Source organism: Petaurus breviceps, unplaced genomic scaffold (genome assembly GCF_028583685.1).
Source record: "Petaurus breviceps papuanus isolate PSGF00001 unplaced genomic scaffold, PetGlider_PUasm1.0 90897, whole genome shotgun sequence".
NCBI classification, from domain to species: domain Eukaryota; kingdom Metazoa; phylum Chordata; class Mammalia; order Diprotodontia; family Petauridae; genus Petaurus; species Petaurus breviceps.
The window spans coordinates 5,464,538-5,485,500 of NW_027187374.1; the positions used below are offsets into that span (position 1 = coordinate 5,464,538).

The 20,963-nt window shown below is 35.3% G+C and overlaps 2 long non-coding RNA genes across 2 annotated transcripts in view; one reads left to right on the forward strand and one right to left on the reverse strand.

Moving 5' to 3' along the window:
- Positions 1-13,289, forward strand: part of LOC138151428 (uncharacterized) — a 160,524-nt gene extending 147,235 nt beyond the window's left edge. The window contains exon 4 of the long non-coding RNA XR_011165819.1: positions 12,710-13,289. This is a non-coding gene — a long non-coding RNA (uncharacterized lncRNA). The remainder of the gene's footprint in view (positions 1-12,709) is intronic.
- Positions 3,722-20,963, reverse strand: part of LOC138151429 (uncharacterized) — a 43,897-nt gene continuing 26,655 nt past the window's right edge. Inside the window, exon 5 of the long non-coding RNA XR_011165820.1 lies at positions 3,722-9,634. This is a non-coding gene — a long non-coding RNA (uncharacterized lncRNA). The remainder of the gene's footprint in view (positions 9,635-20,963) is intronic.

Sequence of the window (20,963 nt, forward strand, 5' to 3'; positions counted from 1 at the left end):
CCAGTAGGGCATGGTGGATCTCTATGCCCCAGTGCCTGTATATCTTATTTCCAAGTTAAAAAAAATTATATACACACACATATATATATGTGTGTGTGTGTGTGTTTAAACATTTAATTTTAAAACTCTGAATTCCAGATTCTTTCCCTTCCTCCCTCATCACCCACCCTTACTGGGAAGATAAGCAATTCAGTATAGGTTGTACACGTGTAGCTATGTAAAACATTTCCATAGTGGACATATAGTGAAAGACCGACTTTATTTCCCTCCATCCTATCCCACTCCCCACTTGTTCTATTCTCTACTTTATCCTGTCCGTTTTCAAAAGTGTGTGCTTCCCACTTCCCTCCCACCCAGCCTAACCTCCCTTCTCTTATCCCCCCTCTCATCCCCCTCTCCCTTACTCTCCTATAGGGTGATATACCCTATTTATTAATGTGTATGTCATTCCCTCCCTAAGCCAAATTCAATGAGAATAAGGTTGACTCATTCACATTTGCCTTCCTGTTCTTCCCCTCCATTGTAACAGTTTTTCCTATATGAGATAATTTACTCGATTCTGTCTCTCCCCATCTCCTCTCATTATATTCCTCTCAATTTCACCTTTTAAGTATGATGGCTTCCTAATCAATTGGTCCTGTGCCCTCTGTCTATGTATACCTGTATATGTACAGGTATATATTTATATATACATACACACACCCTCACACATGTATTCATATGCCCATATACCCTCCTGTGTGTGTGTGTGTGTGTGTATATATATATATATGCACACACACACACACCCATACTCATATATCTATATCTATCTATGTATACATTTCTATTCCCTTCAACTATTCTCATACTGAGAAAAGTTTCATCAGTTACAATTATTGTTTTTCCATGTAGGAATGTAAATACTTCAACTTTGATAAGTTCTTTGTGATTTCTTTTCCCTGTTTACCTTTTCATTCTTCTCTTGCTTCTTGTATCTGAATGTCAAATTTTCTATTCAACTCTGGTTTTTCCATCATGAATACTTGAAAGTCCTCTTCAATTGAATGACCATATTTTCCCCTGAAACATGACACCCAATTTTGCTGGGTAGGTGATTCTTGGTTTTAATCCCAGCTCCTTTGCCCGCTGGAATATCATATTCCAAGACCTTCAATCCCTCAGTGTAGAAGCTGCCAGATCCTGTGTGATCCTGATTGTGTTTCCACAATATTGAAATTGTTTCTTCCTGGCTGCTTGTAATATTTTCTCCTTGATCTGGGCAACCCGAAACCTGACTATAATATTCCTAGGAATTTATTTTTGGGGATCTTTTTCAGGAGGTGATCTGTGGATTCTTGCAGCCTCTGTTTTGGCCTCTGGTTCTAAAACATCAGGGCAATTTTCCTTGAGAATTTCTTTTTTTTTTTTTCAAAAGCTTTATTAACTTCTGATTACATCATTCATTTCCACCAGATTATTAGTTACAAATTTTCTCCCCGTTTTTCCCCTATCCACCACCCCAAAATAGCATTCCCACAGGATATCCCCTCCTCCAATCTACTCTCTCCCATATCTTCTCCCATACCCACTTTGACTTTTCCAGTAGGGCATGGTGGATCTCTATGCCCCAGTGCCTGTATACCTTATTTCCCAATTACATGTAAAATAGTATTAATAATAGTATATATACATATATATATATATATATATTTTAAACATTTGATTTTAAAAATTTGAATTCCAGATTCATTCCCTTCCTCCCTTGTCACCCACCCTTACTGGTAAGATTAGCAATTCAGTATAGGTTATACATGTGTAGTTAATGCAAAACATTACCATAGTAGACATATTGTAAAAGACTGACTATATTTCCCTTCCTCCTATCCCACCTCCCACTTGTTCTATTCTCTACTTTGATCCCATCCCTTTCCAAAAGTGGGTGCTTCTAACTTCCCTCCCCCCCACCCTGCCCTCCCTTCCATCATGCTCACTCTCATCCTCTTCCCCCCTACTCTCCTGTAGAGTGAGATACCCTGTTTTGTGTCATTTTTGCCCTCCTATTCTTCCCCTCCATTGTAACCACTTTCCCTTGCCTCTTCTGTATGAGATAGTTTATCCCATTCTGTCTCTCCCCATCTCCTCTCATTATATTCTTCTCTCACCTCTTAATTTCACATTTCAAGTATCATCCCTTCCTATTAAATTGGTCCTGTGCCCTCTATCTATGTATTCCTGTAAACATATATACACACATTCACATATGTATTCATATGCCCATATACCCTCCTATATAGACATATATATATACATACATACACACAAATATATATATATATATATATATATATATTTCTATTCTATTCAACTATTTTCATACTGAGAAAAGTTTCATCAGTTACAATTATCATTTTTCAATGTAGGAATGTTAATAGTTCAATTTTTATATGTTCCTTATGATTTCTTTTCCCTGTTTACCTTCTCATGCTTCACACTCAGTTTTGCTGGGTAAGGGATTCTTCATTTTAATCCCAGATCCTTTGACCTCTAGAATATCATATTCCAAGCCCTTCGATCCCTCAGTGTGGAAGCTACCAGATCCTGTGTTATCCTGATTGTGTTTCCACAATATTCAAATTGTTTCTTCCTGGCTGCTTGTAATATTCTCTCCTTGATCTGGGAATTTCAGAACCTCGAGTTTTCTTTTTGGGATCTTTTTTCAGGAGGTGATCAGTTGATTCTTTCAACCTCTATTTTGCCCTCTGGTTCTAAAACATCAGGGCAGTTTTCCTTGAGAATTTCTTGGAGGATGATTTCTAGGTTCTTTCTTTGATCATGGCTTTCAGGTAGTCCAATAATTTTTCAATTATCTCTCCTGGATCTATTTTCCAGGTCAGTGGCTTTTCCCAGGAGATATTTCACATTGAAACATTTGGAACAAAGTCATTATTCAGTATACAATAGGCATGTTTTTATATTACATTGAATCATCTGGGATAGTTTTAGACATAAATGCATTGTGAAAGGATATGCACATTTAAGATTGAGGACCTCTTGCAGTAATACCACAGTACTGTCAACTAATATGAAATACTCAGGCTAATATTATTTTTCTAATTTCTGAATCAGAAGACAGAACATTTTTAAAGAGATAAAATAAAAATAAAAATTCTTTGTCCATGGCCTGAAGTCTTCATCTCTAATCCTGGGTCAACTGAGAATGTTTTTTCATGAGTCTCCATTTAAAGAGAGATGAAGTAGTTGAATACTATGGTTCTTTAAAATAATTCCCCTCCTCATTGAATCCCTTTATTGTGGCTTCACAGCAAAGAAGTTGGACTATGGTTTTCTTTTTGATAATGTATATGATTTCACCCCTCTTTGGACTCCCTAAAGCCATCTTGCCTCCCTCCCTTTTTTGTTTTCTACATATTTTTTTTTTTCAAAAATTCCTCTTGTGGTACCATTAGCATCTGGCATGACTGGATAGCTCCCGGTGTGCCACTTCTTGATTTGTGTGTCTGTGTGTGTGTGTCTTTGTGTGTGTTTCTACAGTAGTTATGTAGGTGAAGTTTTCTTTGTTTTTTTCTTTCCTTTTCTTCTTATTTTTTGCTTTGGAGGTGTGTTGGAATAGATAAAATCAGACAGGAATGGTAATTAAGACATTGTACAGCAGTGGAGCTTCCCAATCAAGTGGTCATAAATATATTTCTAGGTGTTGTTTTTCCTTTCTTTTTCAGGCTTGCAGCAATAAGGAAGGTGCTTGTGGATAGCTGGGTCCTCGTGCTTCTAAAATATTTTTAAAACCGGAGCATTGAAAAAATGTTTTTTAATTTCAATGTGTTCTTCCTGACCTGATCTTTACCCTGCCCAGTTGCCACAGTATCTTTTTGAATAAGACCTCCTTATTTTTACTCTGTGTGCTTCAAAGTTTTGCTCAGCAAGATTTCCATCTTCTCATCAGTGGCTTCTCCCAGGTCGGTGTCTCCCTGCTACTGTCTCTTTGTTCTGTTACTTTTGGTCTTAGCTGAGAAATGAGCTGAAAACTGAACCCATCCTGTCTACACAGAAAAGCTAGATGTATTGTCACTACTGGTAGCCCACTGTGAGGTTTGTTCCCACCTCTCCTTCACAACTCATTAGACACTAAGTACTGAAAAGGGTGCTTCTGTGGAATAAAAGGAATAGACCTAAGTTGGCATCTTTTTTTTGCCTTTTCCTTTGTTTTATTTGGGTGCATTCATAGCTCTCCATCTTCATTAGTGGCCTAACAGGGGACTGGCACCATGCTGTGGCTGGCTTTTGCTGCTTCCCTGGGGTATATCAGAGCCCTGAGAACTCAATACCCCACTATAAAAATAAAACACTGAGTTTCAAATAACCTTTTGATGGAACAAAGCCATATATTCCAATCTGTTTGGCCATATCAAATTGCTGTCCCTGGAAAAACTTCTGTTTGCCTTTTCCTTTCTTTTCTGAATATACTTGCTATTTTTGATGGCTCCAGTTTCATAAAAGCCCCTTCTTCATTTCAGTTCAGTGTTTCTGTGCTTATGAGAAAACTCTTTTTGGGCAAAGAGCTTTTGCATCTGAATCATCCTGAAATTTCTTATAAGTGATGTAGGCAGAAGGAATTCATCATGAAGAACCTAAGGTCTTTGCCCTTTGTGATATAATTTCAAGTTCATATCAGAAGTTTAGGAAAATAAAGAATAACCTAAAACATATAGTGTTTGCATGAAAAAAGCAAAAAAAAATTGAATTAAAACATCTGAAAATTTCTAATTTCAGTTACAAATTATTCATTTGACATAATATAACTGTGGGTTTAAGTTTTTTTCTGCACTGTGATAAAACACACTGACATCAAAAGGAGGAACATCTATGGATGAGTCAGGGTGAAGGGCTCTAGTTTAGTAGTGTAGGGCAAGAGATTATCAAGTAATTTTAATGAATCAGTGAAGTCGAAGTTAGAACTCTGTAGTTTCTTTGCTTCTTTGACCTGTGTACCCTTCAGGGGATTTTATCTGGCTTTACTTCAGTGGCTATTTGGTTACTATAGAAATGCTATGATAGTAATTTAATTAATATTGGCTTGAGATCTTTGGATAGCATCTGTTAACTATAAGGTGTTCTTAATACTTTGGAATAAATGTCACTTTTAAATACGTCAAGGCTTTTATAGAGACTGTTTTGAAACTTAGCAAAACATTTGTAAAAATCCTATAAAAGAATGATGCACAGTTGTAGATGGAAACCTTTGGGAAGATTTAGCTGTAATTAATATTTGATATTTTTGCCGAATCTTCTAAATCAGGAAAAAATTGATGGTTACTGATTCCTTCAGGAGAACAATTTTGCTAAAATTCAAAAACAATTATCATTAAAAAGATGCAAATTGGGGGTGGCTAGTGAGTAAAGCGCTGGCCCTGGAGTCAGGAGGACCCGAATTCGGTTCAGGCCTGAGACACAATACCCACACAAAAATACTAGCCATGTAACCTTGGGCAAGTTACTTAACCTCAATTGCCCTCCAAAAGGCAAAAAAAAAAAAAAAGATGCAAATTATCTTAATTGACAGCTTCCCCAGGAATGTAGACATGCTTTAGAAATCTAAATTTACAAACCTGCCTCCCCTCCCCCCACATACATAGAGAAACCATGCAGATTTGGATAATATTTCCAATATTCAATGTTACTAATACATTAAGCGAATATGCAGAGCTTTATTACTTCTTTGTAGCAATTTTGTTTATTATTCGTGTGCTACATTCAGTTTGGACTTTTTGTTCCCACTAGTTTCCGTTGTTCTCGTGGTTTTGTATATTGGCTTTTGAAATCAAGCAGCTGTTCTTTTAAATGTATACCTGGCCTAAAATCACATGAATGATTAATATTGAGCTTAGTTGTGCTTCTTGTTATTTTGGGGGTTTATTGTTCAAAATCATATTCTTCACAAACATCTAAATTACTGACTGGCTCACCTATCAAAAATCTTTTTTCTGTCCAATCCTTAACTTTGATTTTTAGTGAAATTATGTTGGTGCCTTTGTATGGGTGAATACATTTTTTTAAATTTACTTTTCTTCAGTGATGAACATCTTATTTTCAATGTTTGCTCAAGATAAAATAAAACAAAAGGCAGTAACCCACTAGCTAATTCCTTAGAAGCAATGATGGAAGAAATAATTGAATACATTCTAAGAAGGTATTGTTTCTACATTCTCATTGAGTATCTTCATTTTGTAGCATATCATCCTGTAATAATTCTGTAAGAACTATGTATTACTAAGTTTCATAGCTTTATTACATTTCAACTAAAAATTGCAGATAACATACTGGTTTAACTTCTTTACTGGTTTCTTTTCCTTTGTTTATTGTTTACGTACTTATTCTTAAAAATTTCCTGATGGAAAATCAATTCCTAATTTAATTTCACGTTGATTTGTTTTGTACACTTAAAAAAAATGCTTTAGTTCCTCTCTTGCTTGCTCTTTTTTAAATTTTGTTTTCTTTTTGCTTTTTGGAGATGGGAAGGCAGGGCAGTTGGGGTTAAGTGACTTGGCCAAAATCACTTGGCTAGTTTTGTGTTATGTGTCTGAGGCCAGATTTGAACTCAGGTCCTCCTGGCTCAAGGGCTGGGCCACCTACCCTCCCCCATGTTGCCCTCTTTTTTGAGACATCACTATTGCTATCTATCCTCCATATACTCCCTGGCCTGATTAAAATCTGAAAGTAGAGATAGATTGGGGGTGAAGTTGAGTTGGTAAGGAAACCATGTAATAAGTAATCATGGTTAAGCAAAATTACATTCAAATATGCTTTATCTCTTTACTCTGAGACTATCACTTTTCTTTCAGGAGGTTGGTGATGAGCTTTATCTTGTAAAGACCTGATTTATATTTTTGTTTATAGTGTTATTCTAGTATGATTTGTTATTCAGATTTTGCTCACTTTCGGATTCTGTGGAATAATTTCCTGTCATTTCTTACATTACTGTAATATTCTATTACTTTTATATACTAGAATAATAAATATTCTGTTTTATTCATCTGTTTTCCTTATCCCCAATAGTTTGATTTTGTTCTAACATTTCTTGCTGTCTCATGGAGTCATTGGTATTTTTGTTTGTTTTGTTTATTTTCATTGTCCATTACTTATTAATACTTTTCTTCTAAACTATTTTATCTTTCTTCCAAAGCTTTTATTTCATTAAAAAAGTTATTTGTAAAATCTTTTTTACTGAGATTTTATGTATTTTCATTATAGAACTATTTTTTGTATCTCAGTTGGGGTTATTTTTACATCTGTTTTTTTTAATATTTGTGTATTTTTCCTTAATTTATCTCTTCAAGTTTAATTCCTGAATTGAGGTTTTCTTGTTCTTTTGAGTGGGGTGCTTATCCCTATTTGGTCTCAATATGTTTTCCTGTATCCATGCACTTACTGTTCTGCCCCCATCATTTTTTGAGGTTGAGCATACCTACTTATTCAGAATCCTATATGGATCCAGAATTGTCAGGGACTTCAGAATGTCTGGGATTCTAAATGGTCATTGCTATGATACTACCATTCCCTATTTATCACTCCTATTCAAAAGATTTCAATAGTTCTCCCTGTGCCTTTCTGACCCCCCTGAAACTTTCTCTAGGGATTCTATAACTCTTGCTGCATTCTGATATAGTAGTTTGTTGACTATAGCTTATCTGATTGTTCTGGCATCCCTCTGGGGTTTGCTTTGCTACTGGCTGCTCTGTTAATACTCTTTCTTATTACCAGTGCATTTCTTAATTTCTGGCTAAATTTTTGTGCACTTCTGGTTTAGGTATAGTCACTTACTAGAGTTTTTCCTCATTATTTGGTCTGGAATTAATATTTTAATTCAAAGTCAGAAAGGGTCACTTTTACATAAATCTTTGAATGTTTTTATTTAAAACAGTGGAAAGAGTTCTGGAATTAGAGTTAGAGAAGCTGAATTTGAATTCTCTCTTAGCTACTTGGAATCTTGGCAAAATTATTTAGCTTATTTGGGTCTCAGTTTCCTTAGTTGTAAAATCAGATGGCTTCATTTTGATGATATGTATGATTCCTTTCACATGCAATTGTGTAATCATGACATTTTCTGTTTAAATCTAGTTGTAGGAGTTGAAGGTTCAATGATATGTGCTTAAGCCATGATGCCACAATCTAGTTGCACCAGTGATTACATGAAATTTTAAAATTAGATGTCAGTGTCTGAAGGGTGTATAGTTAGTTTCTCTTTTGGACTGTTCAATGCCACCTTCGTTAATTCTCTAAATTTTGAAGGAGTTTGTAAAAGAATAACTCCTTTTTATAGCATATTTCATTAATAAATGTAAAACATTTATTATTTTCCAGGAACTGTGTTATACACTGAGGCCCCAACTTTGATGTCAGATGAGATTAATTCAGCAGGCACATTATAGATTGCCAGTATAAATGGGTAGGGGCAAGGTAGTATGTTATGTGCTTTCTGCATATTATCTCATTGGATTCTTAAAAGAACCATGTAAAAATAGGTGATATTTTTAGTCAAATTTTTTGGTTGAGGTAATTGAGGCAGACAGATGTTGAGTTACTTTCAGAAAGTCACACAGTTTTGTAGGATTTATGAGACTGGATGTGGTATTTCTGATTTGAGGCCTATCACTCTTTTCACTGAGTCTCTTAACTGCCAATTTCCTTATTATTTAGTAATAATAATGGGGGATGTCACCTTGGTAGCTTCACTATGACTTGATTTTAAAATAATTCTCTATTCTGTAACTAGAAATATTCTGCAATGTCTCTTGAATAAAATCTTTTAAATTACCTTTACCTCAATATACAAAAGGAAATCCATGATTTCTGTATCTTGTTCTTTGGTCTGTTATGCTCTTGGCTTTATATTTTTGAAATACTCTCAGCTTTATGACAGAATTACCTCAGTCATGAATAGGACATCTTCCCAGGGAAGTATGAAGGTTTTTGTTTAAGTAGTCCCTTTATTTCCTTGGTGGGTGTTTGGGTTAACAAAAAATGTGAAGGGGTGGGTAGAAGGCACACTGAATAGAGCACTGGCCCTGGAGTCAAGAGGACGTGAGTTGAAATCTGGCCTCAGACAACAACACAAAACTAGCCCTGTGACTTTGGGCAAGTCACTTAATTCCAATTGCCCTACCTTCGCCCCTCCAAAAAGTTGGGAAAAAGTGAAGACTAAGCAGAACAAGGAAATATGGTTCTTAAGGAAACTGGAAGGTTTTAGAATTGTTTCCTGCTAGAGATAACTGACAGGTTGAGTGACACATGACTCCAAAGAACACTAGAGTCATTGGCAGGGCAGAAAATATAATATTGTTTATTATTCTGCTTACCTAAAGTTTGTGTGACTCTATACTAACTTTTGTGTTAAAGGAGTCTAATCAAGCATAAACATTTCAGGGTTTTTTTTAATGTTGGGAACTGTCTAACAAATAAGAAAAACTGATTAAACATAGAAGTTGGTAATTTCCTTCATGTACTTTTCTGTACATTTGAATTGTGGAAGTTTTGCGTCAGAGGGAGCTAAAATTTCAATTACCTTATCTCTGGTTTATTTGATCAGACAGTTGTTGTCTTCTGATATGGTCTGTTCAAGAGTCAAACTTGTGAAAATCTGATGAAAGGGAAAGGAAGATCAGTGATGTTTTTTGTTAGCATTATCAAGGAGAAAGATATTTAAAGCAAAGTTAAAAAAAATTTTTGCCTTTGGTCATCAAACTCTTTACTATTTGTGAAAACTTACAGACTGACTCCATCTCAGAATTAACTTTTTCAGTGAATTGTAAGGGAACAGTTACCCCTTTTTCCCAGTGCCTGTGTGCTGTCCTTTTTTGCAAATATTATCTCATTTGATCACTTTTAAAATTGTAACTTTAAAAATATATGCAATTTTGAAGGACAAAAATTACATTAAAATCAATATCAGCACAGTCATTAAAATGTATTTAAAAAACAAAAGAAAAAAATGTATCAACTTTTGGTTAGAATCATTTGCATTAGAGAGAATTTTTATGCCCTGGTATAGAACTGCATGTTGTTTCCTCAGATGTTTAATCCTACTAAATGTTTTAAAAGTTTAACCAGCTAGAAATAACTTTAATTATGAATATTCGCAATCTTGAAATAGCTTTATTTTTAGATTTTGTTGAAATGTTTCATGAACAGAATTTAAAAACAAAAACAACAAAACTATGAACTAGTTTTTATGGAAATTCAATGAAGAAGTTTCATGTCCTCATGTTTTCAAATTGCCCATCTCTGATATTTATTTGACTATTGCTTCATTGTGCTATGACCTAATTTTCTTATGTTTTGATTATCAGTATTTTCACTTGATCCAGACTTAGGTACACTGTGAAAGTTTGGTATATTTAAAATGTTGAGTACTTTGAAGTCTTTAGAATTTTTTTCCCCAGAGATAAAGCAGGGAAAAGAAGGATCCCTTTTTAATTTGTAAGATTTTAAAGAATGAGTAAAGTAATGAAGTGCAAACTAAATTTAATCAATTATATGAATAATGAAATGGTGTCTATAGAATCTGAATTTTATTTTCAGGGTAACATTTCTTTTCTCATTCAAAAACTGTCCTAGAACTACTAAAACAAAGTAAAACAATCTGTTAGGATTTGAATTTTTTTGTATGTTTGCTTTTCTTGCTAATCATCTGGTAGAAAGTGCTAATGAACCAAGAAGTGGTGAAAAGGCAGGCAGGAGAAAGGAAATAGTAGAACCAAAGGAATCATTTAGCCCCCAAATAATTGAGTTGAATGTATTATTAATTTGAATACCTTTTTATAGGTGAGCATTACTCTTTTCCTTGTAGGGTCCTGTGACTCTTCCCCAAAACATTAGTATATTTAGAATTGGCTCTACTCTAGTGTGCAAAATTTGTTGAAATTTTGAGTCAGGATGGAAGGAGAGGTTGGAACTTTTATGTTTTGAAATTTCCATGACCCACCATTGAAAGTGGAATGAATGAGGGTCTACCCCCAATTACTATATTTTCTTCTTATCTGTTATATCAGGTACAAAATTAGAAAAAAAAATTAACTGCTTATAAATCCTTGAGAAATTGTGTATTTTTGTTTTAACTGAGTTCGGATCCGGCCTCACACACTTAGCACACACAAAAAAACCCTAGCTACGTGACCTTGGGCAAGTTACTTAACCTCAACTGCCCTCCAAAAAGCAAAAAAAAAAAATACATTTGTATCATGCTTACTGTGTGCCAAATACAAGGTTAAGCCCTGTCGATACAAATAGAAAAACATAAGCAGTTCTTCCTTTCAAGGATTTCATACTTTAATTGGGGGAGATCCCCACATAAATGAAATCACCTACAGTGTAAATGAAAAATTTTCAATATGTCAAATGCTCTGTTATGATCAATGGCATAGTCCACAGATTTTTAGCTTCCTTAAGTAAAGATGACCATGCTAGGTGATTGTCAGGCATGGAAGAAAAGCAGATACTCTAAAAGCTAAGATCCTCTGGTAGAGCCTGAAAGATAATAGAAAGAAGTGGTAGGGTTGATAGGAAAGCCTGATGGTCATCCATCTCATCAGAGGGAATGAGAATCATCGTATTAGGGAAGCTGCAGACCAACAGGATGCTACTGGTAATAGTGTTCTCCTGGCTGTCTGTACTAGGAAAATATATGGGATTGAGTGTTCAAAGTCGTGATAGTTCTCTGACACCTGTTCTCTTGGGATAGATTCTAGGACATCTTGTTGCTGGTCGAGGAAAAAGATGTGTAGGTTGCCCCAAGGATAGCGAGGGATTTCAAGGTCATGAAATGTGAAATTTCTTTGAATAAAACAGGAATGTTTTGTCTGAGCAAAAAATACTTGTGTGAACATTATATCTGTCTTCAGGTGTTGAGTCATCTCATGGAAGAGTAATCAGACTTTTTTTTCTCCAAAATGTGAAACTGAAAACAGTTGGTTAAAATTGTAGAAGAAAATTTGGGGTTAAGGAAAACCTTTCAGATAATTAGATATCCATTCTAATATGTTTTGCGATGCTGGAATTTTATGCGTGCAGAGGGGGTCAAAAAAGGTTTATTGTCTCCTTGATTGGTTAGCTTTAGAGGGATTCTTATATAAATGTAGTTTGAACTAGAACAGAATAGTGCTTCACAATAATCTTGCTAGTCCTTGATACCATCCCTCTGAAGTTCGTACTAATTCTATGCTTCTAAGTCTACAACACTATGAGTATTGCTATTGTATACCACAATTAAAATTTTTAGTCAGACTATTCCAAGGTCAGCAAAATGCCAAAGCAATAGGCCTAACCCTGGTCAAGTCAGTAAGTCACTTGACAGTTTTTAAGTGATGACAATGCCTTAGACCCTCAATTAAGAGCTAGGAATACTAATAGAAGTAGGAAGAAGTCTCTCCTTTGAAGGAGCTTACATTCCTTTTTGCTTTTTTTTATTTATGAAATTAAAGAAGCATTTGTGTAATATGACATAATAAAAACACGGTTGCACATAGAAATGCAATTACATTATGTACAACTGGTTATTCCTTTAAAATATATTATTTGATGGGTGATATATATACATGATAATTTTAATTAAGCAAAGGTGTATGTGAATGTATATATGCATATATATATATATATATATATATATATATATATATATATATAATACAGATACATATCTATGTGTTTCTGTTTAAAGTATTCTATTCCACTATTGTGCCATAAGAAACGAGGAGCAGATGGACTTCATATTTACCTGGAGAGGCTTATACGAACTGATTCTGAGTGAGAAGAGTAGAACCAGTAGAAATTTGTACATAATTACAGACACAACATATGTGTGAAGACAATTGTTATAAGTCAACCCCAAAAGACTCATGATGGAGAGAGAAGTCTACATCCAGAGAAAGGACTGAGTTTGAATCCAGATTAAGCAAACTATCTGCTCTTTTTCTTGCTTGGTTTTGTTTCCTCTTTCCCACTGTTCATTCCATCCGATACAATCCTTCTTTATAACCTGATATGTCTAATGTGAAAGTATTTGCAGATCCTATACTTGATTGTATGCTGCCATGGGGGGGGGGGGGGGGGGGGGGGGGGGGGGGGAGAGAAGAGGAAGGGAGAGAAAATTTGAAACTCAAGGAATTGTGGAACTGAATCTTGTAAACTAAAAGTAAAGAAACAAATTAATAAAGAACAAAAAGATTTTTTAAATCACTATTCACTGAAAAAAAAATAAATGCTTGTTGCTTGAAAAAAAATAAAGTATTCTATTCCTATTGGTATCACCTCTTTCTTTGGATTAATATAATGTCTCTTCATATCTCCTTTACAATTTGTTTTGGCATTAAAAATAGTCAAAATCATTTATTTGCCCTTAGTTCACAAAAGAAATTTGCTGTTACTTCATGTTCTCTTCATCCTGATCATTTCACTCTTCATTCATGCAAGGTTTTACATTTTTTTTAAGATCATTGAGCTCATCATTTCTTAAAGCATTGTAATACTCCATCATACTCATATATCAGAACTTGTTCAACTTTTCCCCAATTGCTAGGCATTTCTACAATCTTGTTCTTTGCCATCAGAAAGAGAGCACCACAAACATTTTAGAATATATAGATTCTTTGCCTTTTTTATGTTCTTAGTCCCAGCAGTTCCACTACTACATATGTTGTAAGAATCTTACATTGTAACAAGGAAAGATAATTAATAAAAGGGAGGTAAAAAGTCACAAGGCAGTTATGGTAGAAAAGATCCTTTTGAGGTGGGATGAGGACACCTCTATATTCTCCTTAAATATAAGTTTCTCTGATGAAATAACCAATTACATGGTGAATCCTTAGCAGTGGAATTGCAATGTGAGAAGTAACCCAGGGCTGCTGTAAGATTCTAGGGATTAGAGCTTTGCAAAGCATGATAGAAAATATCCTATAGAGATAAGACCATGCATCCTGGAGTACCTCACATCCAAGCCACATTAAGATCTACAGCAAAAAGAGATTATCACATGATACCTGGAAAGAAAAACACCTAAAGTTTTATACATTTGACCTCCTGTTTGAGTCCACAAGCTTTTAGCAATGTAGGGAGCTATTTCCAGGGTTTAGATTGTGCAAGCAAATGGAAACAGTGGAGGACATGGGTGAAACCCCGACAAGATTGAACCTAATTTCAGCATTTCCTGATGTAAGGGAGACCAAGTTTTATGCTCCATATATATAGAACCAAGTAGGGTGTCCTAACATCATTCAAGGGTATGGGTTAAGAGCAGAGTCTGATCCAAGGACAAAGCCTTATCTCGAAGCTTGGTCTAGAAGGATAATTAAACAGAACAAAATGCTGTCCTATCAAAAAGATGTAACACATATAGAGAGAAATCATCATAGAACAAAAGAATTGTTTTACATCAAGTTCATGCAGAGTCTGAGAAAAGAATGAAATTTCCAGAAGGATTGTAAGGTTATCTGGAAGAGGAAAATATACAAAATGTAATCTTAATTACAGTAAGGATGGAAAGAAAGAACTAATTACTTAGAATATAAGAGGGTAAGCCTTACACAAGAATTACCCTCCTTGAAGAATAACATGGGATAAAAGGAATGCAATGTCTCCATTAAATAATACTGAAATAAACCCATAAGTTTTGAATAAAAATAAGGAATATTGCTATTGAAAATGAGGAGGCAACTACAGGGGTTGGGGGATAGAATATTTTGCTTGGTGTGAGGAAGCCTTGAGTTTAAGTTATTCCTCAGATCTTTACTACCTAGTTTCCCCTGGGCAAATAACACAATCCCTAGAAAGGCCAATTTCCTCTAGTGTCCTTGCCAGGAAGTCCACATGGGCACTATGGTCCACAGGATCATTAAAAGTTGAATACTAGGGACTGAAAAAAGACAGATACTCCTATAGAAATTGACTTAGAAAACATGTTTAGGAAAGATAATTTAAGCACCATTGGAATACTTTAAATATGTTTCCTTTCCTTCTATATCATAGATACTGTATTTTAAGAAACAGTAAATGAAAATTTCTCATATCTGTTAGAGCTACAGATTAAATTGAAAATTAATGAAGATTATAGGTAATATTTGATGCTTCCAAGTAAAAGGGGGAAAAGCCCTAATAATTGGAAGATATCATGACTTTGCTACAACAATTACAAATGGGACGACATATAAAAATTGATATTCCAAAAGGCAAAAGAAAAAGTTTTACTATTAAGAAAAAGCATAGGGGAAACTAGGTGGCATAGTGGATAGAACACTGGCCCTATAGTCTGAATGATCTGACTTCATATCTGTTTTGACACACCTGATTCTTACTAGCAGTGTGACCCTGGGCAAGTAACTTAAACCTGATTACCTATGTCACCTCAGCATTTCTTCTCTTTCTACACCAAGTAAAATTGCTGAAATGACTATAATCCGATAGGGGAAAAAATGACATTTAGGTAAATAGTATTTTAAAGAGTTCATAATCAAGTGATAAGAATTGAATAAAAACTTTGAAATGCAAACATAAGAGTCAAAAGAAATCTAGAAAACAAAAAGTTCATGAATTTGGGATGCACAATAAGATGATGAGGTGCTCAAATGCTAAGAAGGTATGAACAGGTCCATCCTGAACTTTAATCTTTAATCTCATTTAAGCGCACTCAGTGAGTTACTGACTTTTCCCCTAGATGTAGGAGAACCTGGGGAAAACATTCAATAACGAATAATGCAGAATTACTCTAAGAAACTAAAAAGTCATCATCTTGTTACTATGGACTTAGCCAAATGTACTCTCATAGAATTTTTGAGAACAGAAAATATTACAATTGGGTTGACAGAAGAGTTGGAAGTCTATAATAATGATAGCACTCCATTGATTATCTCACTCACTTACAAGTAATTACTCTTGTTTGGTAAGAATATTCTTTGGTTTAGTCATTTAATTGTAAACACATGTTAACAGGATCTGTATATCTCCCTCTGTCCATTATAGTTATCTTGTTAAAATCTCATATGTCTTAAGGAATTGACCTAAAACGAAGAAACTGTGTCTTGATTAGTTTCCTAATAATTGATCTATCACGCCTCTGAGGAGCAAAGTTTAGTAATGAGTGATGATAGAGATAAGATATTGAGGAGAATCATCAGTTCTCTAGGTATCCTGGATTATAAACTTGTCGCAGGGCATGGAGGAGCTCAAGAAGAATTTTAAAAATTAAGTAAGTGGAGGAAAAATTGGGAAGAGAAATGAGAATGATGCAAGAAAATCATGAATAGAGAGTCAACAGCCTGCTAAAGGAGACCCAAAAATACACTATAGAAAATAACACCTTAAAAAATAGACCAGCTCAAATGTCCAAAGAGGCCAAAAAAGCCAGTGAGGAGAAAAATGCCTTAAAAAGCTGAATTTGCCAGATGGAAAAGGAATTTCAAAAACTCACTGGAGAGAATAATTTCTTCAAAATTAGATTAGAACAACTGAAAGCTAATGACTTTATGAGAAATCAAGATAGTATAAAACAGATCCAAACACATGAAAAAATAGAAGGCAACATGAAATATCTCATTGGAAAAACCACTGACCTGGAAAATAGATCCAGGAGAGAGAATCTAAAAATTATTGGACTACCTGAAAGCCATGATAAAAAACAAGAACCTAGAAATCATCCTTCAAGAAATTCTCAAGGAATATTACCCTGACATTCCAGAACAAGAGGGCAAAATAGAAATTGAAAAAATTCACTCATTGCCTCTTGAAAAAGATCTGAAAAAGAAAACTCCTAGGAATATTATAGTCAAATAGCAGAGTTCCCAGATCAAGGAGAAAATGCTGCAAGCAGTTAGGAAGAAACAATTTGAGGACTGTGCAAACACAATCAGGATAACAAAAGATCTAGCAGCTTCCACATTAAGGGAATATATAAGGTATTGGAATATGATATGCTGGAGGTCAAAGGAGCTAGGATTAAAAGCAACAATCATCTCCCCTGTAAAACTGAGTATAATACTTCAGCAGAAAATATGGAAATTCGATGAAATAAAGGACTTTCAAGTATTCTTGATGACAAGACCAGAGCTGTACAGAAAATTTGACTTTCAAATATAAGAAGCAAGAGAAGAATGAGAAGGCAAACAGGAAAAAGAAAACATAAGGAATTATGAGAGTTGAACTACTTACATTCCTACATGGAAAAATGATTATTGTAACTCATGAGAATTTTCTCAGTATGAGGATAGTTGAAGGAAATTTTATATATATGTGTGTGTGTGTGTGTGTGTGTGTGTGTGTGTGTGTGTGCATACATACATATACAGGTATAAGAGGTTGTATTCATGTATATATGTGTGTATATGTTTGCGTACATGTATACATAGACAGAGGGCAAAGGATGAGTTGAATATGAAGGGATGATATATTAAAAAATTAAGAGGTGAGAGAGGAATATATTGGGAAAAGAAGAAAGGCATAGGATAAATTATCTCATAAAAGATGCAAGAAAAAACTGTTACAATGGAGGGGGGAAGAGCAGGAAAGTGAAAGGGAATGTGTCAACCTTATTCTCATTGAATTTGCCCTAAATAGGGAAGAACATATACACTAAATTGGGTATCTTACCCTAGAGGAAAATTGGGGGAAAGGGGATAAGAGAAGGGGATGATGGAAGGGAGGGCAGATTGGGCAACAAATCGGACAGGGTCAAAGGAGAAAATAGAATAAGTGGGAGCAAAGATAGGATGGAGGGAAATATAGTTTGTGTTTCACAATATAACTACTATGGAAATGTTCAGGGTAACTACACATGTACAACCTCTATTAAATTCTTTACATTCCCAGTGGGGGTGAGTGAGTAGGGATGATGGGAATGAATCAGAAAGTCAAAGTTTTAAAAACAAACATTAAAAAAAATGTATTTTTTCATGCACCCAGGAAATAAGATACATAGCCAATATAGCCAACATAGAAATCTATCTTGCCCTGCAAGAAACAGGCAGGGAGAAGATATAAGAGAGAACAGATTGGGGGAAGAGGTATTCAGTAGGCTTGCTATCTTGGCATGTGGGGTAGGCGAAAGAAGGGCAGGAAATTTGTAATCCAAAATCTTGTGGAAATGAATGTTGAAAACTAAAAATTTTAAAAAGAAAATAAATAAACAATAAAAATGAAAGATGGGGGACAAAAGAGAAAAAAAAATCCTATGTATAGTGAGAAGAGATGCAAAAAAATGGAGGGAATGAGAATAGGCAAAGAATAAACAAAACAATTGGTTTTTTCCTATATGTTAAGGTCTATTTATATTTCATAAAGAGTCAAATAAAAATAAAATCAAATAACAATTTCATCAAAGTTGCAAGATATTAAATAATTACATAGAAATCATCAACCTTTTCAAACCAGTACACACTAATGAATTATAATATTTATGACTCTCTCCAATAATATGTCTGACTACATTTATGTTGTTCCATGCAGAAATAAACACCATTTAAATACTTTGAAAAGTATTAATTTCTTAAGTTTAAATCAATGTAATATAAGAAAAATGGTGATAATACTAAAATTAATTCATTTGTTCAGAATTATTATCATTTCTCTCCCCAATTTTTTCTCCATTTTTCTTACTTGATTTTCAAAATTCTTTTTCAGCTCTTTCTTCACCTGTAACCATTTCATATTTTTCATGGAATCTTTTGATGCCAGAGTTCTGACTTCGTTGTCTTCCTCCTGTTCTGTACTTTGATCCTTTTTATCCCCCAAAAAGGATTCTATGGGCTGATAGTGCTTCTTCTGTTTGCTCATCTTGCCATCCAATTAATTGAATTTTGATCTCTTTGCCATGGTAGAACTCTGCTTCCAGAATGGAGAGAGCTTAATCCCAAATCCCTGGGGTTTTCCCAGTTGTTGGAGCCATTAGGAGGGTGCCCTCTCTACAGCCTTCACAAGATCTGGCACACTGGCCACACAAGAATGTGATCCAGATCCAAGAAGGTTAAAGCAAGAGCAATTACCTTCTGAATGGTCACTTGGTTCCCCCTACAACCTCTAGGCCATTAGCTCCAGAAGCAACCATGCGGCACCAGTTGCAGCTGCTGAGCCTCTCCCCTCTTGCCTGGGGGGTAGGGACAGGACCCTGATCGTCTGTCCCCCTGTTCTAACGGAGTCCCACAGTGACCTTTTACTATGTCTTTGGTGTTTATGGATTGATAAATCTGGAAACTGCCACAGCTGCTGGTGCTTCACTCTCCTGCAATCTGCTTTGGCCGTAGCTGGTCTGGGCAGCTGTGGGGCCAGGAGCTCCGGGTTCTCGCAGCAGTGTGTTGGGCTTCCAACCTCGTGGGATAGACACTTTCTGTGGACTGCTGTGATATCTTCAGTGGGATATTTGTTTCTCTCTGTCATTTAGTGGGTGCTGTAGCTCTAAAATGTGTTCAGTGTTATTTTTTTACATGTATTAGAAGTGATTGGAGTAGTTGTTCATATTGGAGGGGAGGGGAATCTCTAAATACTTTCTTAATCCAGTAATGCTGTTCCTTCTTATCTCTACCTCCTTTCTGCCTTTAAGTCCCAATGAAAATGCCATCAGTGAGGATGAACACTGTATCAAGGTCAGCTATCTCACTAATTCTTCAATTTAAAAGGTCTATAAGCCAAGACAAAACTGGAAGGGTGTGTTAATGCTTGATTTTCAGTTTTCAGGTAACTGGGTCCTCAATCCAACCTCTTACAGCTGAGATGTAACAAATTATAAGTCAGTTTTCTGTTGCTTGTGCTCATTTTGGGCCAAAAGTTAACACCAAAAAAAAAAAAAAACCTGCTCCATCAGCCACCAACATCCATATGTGGAACAATCACTTACAGCAAACAGAAGTTTTGAATGCTGTGCATAAGTTCACTCACTTTGGGAGTGTACTTTCTAGTGTACTTTCCAACACATTGATAATGAGGTTGATGCAAGCATTGTTAGAGTTACCTAAGTTTTTAGGAGGATCTAAAGGTTTTGGAGAGAAGGCTTATTAGGCTGAATACAAAACTGAAGGTCTAGAGAGCTATTTTTCTGACCTCATTGTATGCCTCTCAAACCTGGACAGGTTACCAGTGCCTTGCCAGGAAACTAAATCGCTTTAATTTGAATTGTCTTTGGAAGCTTCTGAAGATGACCTGGGAGAATAAAGCACCAGACACTGAGGTCCTTACTTGAAAAAAAAAACTCTAAGGATTCGAACTCTTCTTCAGAGAGCCCAACTCCTATGGGATGGCCAGGTTGTTGGGAAGCAAAATGCATGCTTGCTAAAACAATACTATTTTATACAGAACTCATGCAGGATTACCATTTGCATGGTGGTCAGAAGAAACTATTGACTGACACTGTCAAATGATGGTCAGAAGGAATTCTCTCTCAAGTACTTTCAAACTGATTGTATGACATGGGAGACACTGGGACAACAACAATAGCCACGGGGTGCCCACTTTAGAGAAGTTGCTGTGGTCCATGAGCAAAACAGAATTGAAGCAGCTCAAAGGAAAAGCAGTATGCCCAAATTTAGAGTATTCACCCCAAATGTTCACACTGACTAATTGTGCCCTACCTGTGGTAGAGTATGTTGAACTAGAATTGGTCTCATCAGCCTCAGACACAGTGAAATTTCAGTTTTGCATAGTGTCCTTTTTGTCCTCCTTGACAACTAAGGAGAAAGACCAAAATCCAATCACCTACAGGAAATCTTTTCTATATTATCTTTCCCCTTTCAATTTTTTCAGATTGATCCTGTATATAGGTTGTTTGCGCATGTTGTTTCCTTATTTCCTCCCCAGTAAGATTGTGAGCTTCTTGAGGACAGGGATTGTCTTTTGCCTCTTTTTATATTCCAGTCATTAGTCCTATGCTTGGCTCATAGTAGATGATTTACAAATATTATTGATTGACAGACTTTGTAAACTTTCTTTTCCTTTCCTTT